This window comes from Chiloscyllium plagiosum, unplaced genomic scaffold (genome assembly GCF_037043375.1).
Source record: "Chiloscyllium plagiosum isolate Xiang-an unplaced genomic scaffold, Cpla_swu_hap1 HiC_scaffold_13, whole genome shotgun sequence".
Classification (NCBI taxonomy): domain Eukaryota; kingdom Metazoa; phylum Chordata; class Chondrichthyes; order Orectolobiformes; family Hemiscylliidae; genus Chiloscyllium; species Chiloscyllium plagiosum.
In genome coordinates, this window is record NW_028270151.1 from 5,352,327 (window position 1) to 5,359,919 (window position 7,593).

Here is a 7,593-nt window from a genome sequence, read left to right on the forward strand (position 1 = left end):
CCTGTCTCTCACAGCCCGCTGTCTCTCACAGCCCCCTGACTCTCACAGCCCCCTGACTCTCACAGCCCCCTGTCTCACACACAGCACCCTGTCTCTCACAGCCCCCTGTCTCTCACAGCCCCCTGTCTCTCACAGCCCCCTGTCTCACACAGCCCCCTGTCTCACACAGCCCCCTGTCTCACACAGCCCCTTGTCTCACACACAGCTCCCTGTCTCACACAGCCCCCTGTCTCTCACAGCCCCCTGTCTCACACACAGCCCCCCAATCTCACACAGCCCCCTGTCTGTCACAGCCCCCTGTCTCACACACAGCCCCCTGTCTCTCACAGCCCCCTGTCTCACACAGCCCCCTGTCTCACACAGCCCCCTGTCTCACACAGCCCCTTGTCTCACACAGCCCCCTGTCTCACACAGCTCCCTGCCTCACACAGCCCACTGTCTCACACAGCTCCCTGTCTCACACAGCTCCCTATCTCACACAGCCCCCTGTCTCTCACAGCCCCGTCTCACACAGCCCCCTGTCTCAGACACCCGCCTATCTCACACAGCCCCCTGTCTCACACACACCCCTATCTCACACAGCCCCCTGTCTCACACAGCCCCCTGTCTCACACAGGTCCCTGTCTCACACAGGTCCCTGTCTCACACAGGTCCCTGTCTCACACAGGTCCCTGTCTCACACACACCCCTATCTCACACAGCCCCTTGTTTCACACAGCTCCCTGAATCACACAGCCCCCTGTCTCACACAGCTCCCTGTCTCTCACACCCCCCGATCTCACACAGCCCCCTGTCTCACACACACCCCTATCTCACACAGCCCCCTGTCTCTCACAGCCCCCTGTCTCTCACAGCCCCCTGTCTCACACAGCCCCCTGTCTCACACAGCCCCCTGTCTCACACACACCCCTATCTCACACAGCACCCTGTCTCACACATCCCCCCTATCTCACACAGCCCCTTGTTTCACACAGCCCCCTGTCTCACACACACCCCTATCTCACACAGCCCCCTGTCTCACACACCCCACTATCTCACACAGCCCCCTTGTCTCTCACAGCCCCCTGTCTCACAAACCCCCCTGCCTCTCACAGCCCCCTGTCTCTCACAGCCCCCTGTCTCACACAGCCCCCTGACTCACACACACCCCTATCTCACACAGCCCCATGTCTCACACACCCCCCTATCTCACACAGCCCCCTTGTCTCACACAGCCCCCTGTTTCACAAACCCCCCTGCCTCACACAGCCCCCTGTCTCTCACAGCCCCCTGTCTCACTCAGCCCCCAGTCTCACACAGCCCCCTATCTCACACAGCCCCCTGTCTCACACAGCCCCCTGTCTCACACACACCCCTATGTCACACAACTCCCTGTCTCTCTCACAGCCCCCTGTCTCTCACAGCCCCCTGTCTCACACAGCCCTCTGTCTCACAAGCCCCCTGTCTCACACAGCCACCTGTCTCACACAGCCCCCTGTCTCACACAGGTCCCTGTCTCACATACACCCCTATCTCTCACAGCCCCTTGTATCACACAGCTCCCTGAATCACACAGCCCCCTGTCGCACACAGCCCCCTGTCGCACACAGCTCCCTGAATCACACAGCCCCCTGTCTCACACAGCCCCCTGTCTCACACAGCCCCCTGTCTCTCACAGGTCCCTGTCTCACACAGGTCCCTGTCTCACACAGGTCCCTGTCTCACACACACCCCAACCTCACACAGCCCCTTGTATCACACAGCTCCCTGAATCACACAGCCCCCTGTCTCACACAGCACCCTGTCTCACACAGCACCCCGTCTCTCACAGTCCCCTCTCTCACACAGCCCCCTATCTCACACAGCCCCCTGTCTCTCTCACAGCCCCCTGTATCTCACAGCCCCCTGTCACACACAGCCCCCTGCCTCACACAGCCCCCTGTCTCACACAGCCCCCAGTTTCACAAACCCCCCTGCCTCACACAGCCCCCTGTCTCTCACAGCCCCCTGTCTCACACAGCCTCCTGTCTCACACACACCCCGATCTCACACAGCTCCCTGTCTCACACAGCCCCCTGTCTCTCACAGCCCCGTCGCACACAGCCCCCTGTCTCAGACACCCCCCCATCTCACACAGCACCCTGTCTCACACACACCCCTATCTCACACAGCCCCCTGTCTCACACAGCCCCCTGTCTCACACAGCCCCCTGTCTCACACAGCCCCTTGTCTCACACAGGTCCCTGTCTCACACACACCCCTATCTCACACAGCCCCATGTTTCACACATCTCCCTGAATCACACAGCCCCCTGTCTCTCACACCCCCCGATCTCACACAGCCCCCTGTCTCACACACACCGCTATCTCACACAGCCCCCTGTCTCACACACACCCCTATCTCACACAGCTGCCTGTCTCACACAGCTCCCTGTCACTCACACAGCCCCCTGTCTCACACACACCCCTATCTCACACAGCACCCAGTCTCACACATCCCCCCTATCTCACACAGCCCCTTGTTTCACACAGCCCCCTGTCTCACACACACCCCTATCTCACACAGCCCCCTATCTCACACACACCCCTATCTCACACAGCACCTTGTCTCACACATCCCCCCATCTCACACAGCCCCTTGTTTCACACAGCCCCCTGTCTCACACACACCCCTATCTCACACAGCCCCATGTCTCACACACCCCACTATCTCACACAGACCCCTTGTCTCTCACAGCCCCCTGTCTCACAAACCCCCCTGCCTCTCACAGCCCCCTGTCTCACACAGCCCCCTGTCTCACACAGCCCCCTGTCTCACACACACCCCTATCTCACACAGCCCCTTGTTTCACACAGCTCCCTGAATCACACAGCCCCCTGTCTCACACAGCTCCCTGTCTCTCACAGCCCCCTGTCTCACACACACCCCTATCTCACACAGCCCCCTGTCTCTCACAGCCCCCTGTCTCACACAGCCACCTGTCTCACACAGCTCCCTGTCACTCACACAGCCCCCTGTCTCACACACACCCCTATCTCACACAGCACCCTGTCTCACACATCCCCCCTATCTCACACAGCCCCTTGTTTCACACAGCCCCCGGTCTCACACACACCCCTATCTCACACAGCCCCATGTCTCACACACTCCAGAATCTCACACAGCCCCCTTGTCTCTCACAGCCCCCTGTCTCACAAACCCCCCTGCCTCTCACAGCCCCCTGTCTCACAAACCCCCCTGCCTCTCACAGCCCCCTGTCTCTCACAGCCCCCTGTCTCACACAGCCCCCTGTCTCACACAGCCCCCTGTCTCACACAGCCCCCTGTCTCACACACACCCCCTGTCTCACACACACCCCTATCTCACACAGCTCCCTGTCTCTCACACAGCCCCCTGTCTCTCAGAGCCCCATGTCTCACACAGCCCCCTGTCTCACTCACCCCCCTATCTCACACAGCCGCCTGTCTCACACAGCTCCCTGTCACTCACACAGATCCCTGTCTCACATAGCCCCCTGTCTCACACATCCCCCTGTCTCACACAGCCCCCTGTCTCACACAGCCCCCTGTCTCACACCCCCCCATCTCACACCCCCCCATCTCACACCCCCCCATCTCACACAGCCGCCTGTCTCACACACCCCCCCTATCTCACACAGCCCCCTGTCTCTCACAGCCCCCTGTCTCACACAGCTCCCTGTCTCACTCACCCCCCATGTCACACAGCACCCTGTCTCACACCCCCCCCCTATCTCACACAGCCCCCTTTCTCACACAGCTCCCTGTCTCACACAGCCCCCTGTCTCTCACAGCCCCCTGTCTCACACAGCTCCCTGTCTCACTCACCCCCCATGTCACACAGCACCCTGTCTCACACCCCCCCCCTATCTCACACAGCCCCCTGTCTCACACAGCCCCCTGTCTCACACAGCCCCCTGTCTCACACAGCCCCCTATCTCACACAGCCCCTGTCTCACACACACCCCTGTCTCACACAGCCCCCTGTCTCACACAGCTCCCTATCGCACACAGCCCCCTGTCTCACACACCCCCCTATCTCACACAGCTCCCTGTCTCACACAGCTCCCTGTCTCACACAGCCCCCTGTCTCACACAGCCCCCTGTCGCACACAGCCCCCTGTCGCACACAGCTCCCTGAATCACACAGCCCCCTGTCTCACACAGCCCCCTGTCTCACACAGCCCCCTGTCTCACACAGCCCCCTGTGTCTCACAGGTCCCTGTCTCACACAGGTCCCTGTCTCACACAGGTCCCTGTCTCACACACACCCCAACCTCACACAGCCCCTTGTATCACACAGCTCCCTGAATCACACAGCCCCCTGTCTCACACAGCACCCTGTCTCACACAGCACCCCGTCTCTCACAGTCCCCTCTCTCACACAACACCTCTCTCACACAGCCTCCTGTCTCACATAGCCCCCTGTCTCACACAGCCCCCTGTCTCACACACACCCCTATCTCACAGAGCCCCTGTCTCTTACAGCCCCCTGTCTCACACACAGCCCCCTGTCTCTCACAGCCCCCTGTCTCACACACAGCCCCCTGTCTCTCACAGCCCCCTGTCTCACACACAGCCCCCTGTCTCTCACAGCCCCCTGTATCACACAGCTCCCTGAATCACACAGTCCCCTGTCTCTCACAGCCCCCTGTCTCTCACAGCCCCCTGTCTCTCACAGCCCCCTGTCTCACACACAGCACCCTGTCTTTCACAGCCCCCTGTCTCACACAGCCCCCTGTCTCACACAGCCCCCTGTCTCTCACAGCCCCCTGTCTCTCACAGCCCCGTCTCACACAGCCCCCTGTCTCAGACACTCCCCCTATCTCACACAGCACCCTGTCTCACACACACCCCTATCTCACACAGCCCCCTGTCTCACACAGCCCCCTGTCTCACACAGCCCCCTGTCTCACACAGCCCCTTGTCTCACACAGGTCCCTGTCTCACACACACCCCTATCTCACACAGCCCCATGTTTCACACATCTCCCTGAATCACACAGCCCCCTGTCTCTCACACCCCCCGATCTCACACAGCCCCCTGTCTCACACACACCGCTATCTCACACAGCCCCCTGTCTCACACACACCCCTATCTCACACAGCTGCCTGTCTCACACAGCTCCCTGTCACTCACACAGCCCCCTGTCTCACACACACCCCTATCTCACACAGCACCCAGTCTCACACATCCCCCCTATCTCACACAGCCCCTTGTTTCACACAGCCCCCTGTCTCACACACACCCCTATCTCACACAGCCCCCTATCTCACACACACCCCTATCTCACACACACCCCTATCTCACACAGCACCCTGTCTCACACATCCCCCCATCTCACACAGCCCCTTGTTTCACACAGCCCCCTGTCTCACACACACCCCTATCTCACACAGCCCCATGTCTCACACACCCCACTATCTCACACAGACCCCTTGTCTCTCACAGCCCCCTGTCTCACAAACCCCCCTGCCTCTCACAGCCCCCTGTCTCTCACAGCCCCCTGTCTCACACAGCCCCCTGTCTCACACAGCCCCCTGTCTCACACAGCCCCCTGTCTCACACAGCCCCCTATCTCACACAGCCCCTGTCTCACACACACCCCTATCTCACACAGCTCCCTGTCTCTCACACACCGCTATCTCACACAGCCCCCTGTCTCACACACACCCCTATCTCACACAGCTGCCTGTCTCACACAGCTCCCTGTCACTCACACAGCCCCCTGTCTCACACACACCCCTATCTCACACAGCACCCAGTCTCACACATCCCCCCTATCTCACACAGCCCCTTGTTTCACACAGCCCCCTGTCTCACACACACCCCTATCTCACACAGCCCCCTATCTCACACACACCCCTATCTCACACACACCCCTATCTCACACACACCCCTATCTCACACAGCTCCCTGTCTCACACATCCCCCCATCTCACACAGCCCCTTGTTTCACACAGCCCCCTGTCTCACACACACCCCTATCTCACACAGCCCCATGTCTCACACACCCCACTATCTCACACAGACCCCTTGTCTCTCACAGCCCCCTGTCTCACAAACCCCCCTGCCTCTCACAGCCCCCTGTCTCTCACAGCCCCCTGTCTCACACAGCCCCCTGTCTCACACAGCCCCCTGTCTCACACAGCCCCCTGTCTCACACAGCCCCCTATCTCACACAGCCCCTGTCTCACACACACCCCTATCTCACACAGCTCCCTGTCTCTCACACAGCCCCCTGTCTCTCAGAGCCCCATGTCTCACAGAGCCCCCTGTCTCACTCACACCCCTATCTCACACAGCTGCCTGTCTCACACAGCTCTCTGTCACTCACACAGATCCCTGTCTCACATAGCCCACTGTCTCAGACAGCCCGCTGTCTCACACACCCCCCTATCTCACACAGCTCCCTGTCTCACACAGCTCCCTGTCTCACACAGCCCCCTGTCTCACACAGCCCCCTGTCGCACACAGCTCCCTGAATCACACAGCCCCCTGTCTCACACAGCCCCCTGTCTCACACAGCCCCCTGTCTCACACAGCCCCCTGTCTCTCACAGGTCCCTGTCTCACACAGGTCCCTGTCTCACACAGGTCCCTGTCTCACACACACCCCAACCTCACACAGCCCCTTGTATCACACAGCTCCCTGAATCACACAGCCCCCTGTCTCACACAGCACCCTGTCTCACACAGCACCCCGTCTCTCACAGTCCCCTCTCTCACACAACACCTCTCTCACACAGCCTCCTGTCTCACATAGCCCCCTGTCTCACACAGCCCCCTGTCTCACACACACCCCTATCTCACAGAGCCCCTGTCTCTTACAGCCCCCTGTCTCACACACAGCCCCCTGTCTCTCACAGCACCCTGTCTCACACACAGCCCCCTGTCTCTCACAGCCCCCTGTCTCACACACAGCCCCCTGTCTCTCACAGCCCCCTGTATCACACAGCTCCCTGAATCACACAGTCCCCTGTCTCTCACAGCCCCCTGTCTCTCACAGCCCCCTGTCTCTCACAGCCCCCTGTCTCACACACAGCACCCTGTCTCTCACAGCCCCCTGTCTCACACAGCCCCCTGTCTCTCACAGCCCCCTGTCTCTCACAGCCCCCTGTCTCACACAGCCCCCTGTCTCACACAGCCCCTTGTCTCACACACAGCTCCCTGTCTCGCACAGCTCCCTGTCTCGCACAGCCCCCTGTCTCTCACAGCCCCCTGTCTCACACACAGCCCCCTGTCTCTCACAGCCCCCTGTCTCTCACAGCCCCCTGTCTGTCACAGCCCCCTGTCTCACACACAGCCCCCTGTCTCTCACAGCCCCCTGTCTCACACAGCCCCCTGTCTCACACAGCCCCCTGTCTCACACAGCCCCCTGTCTCACACAGCCCCCTGTCTCACACAGCTCCCTGCCTCACACAGCCCCCTGTCTCACACAGCTCCCTGTCTCACACAGCTCCCTATCTCACACAGCCCCCTGTCTCTCACAGCCCCGTCTCACACAGCCCCCTGTCTCAGACACCCCCCTATCTCACACAGCCCCCTGTCTCACACACACCCCTATCTCACACAGCCCCTTGTTTCACACAGCTCCC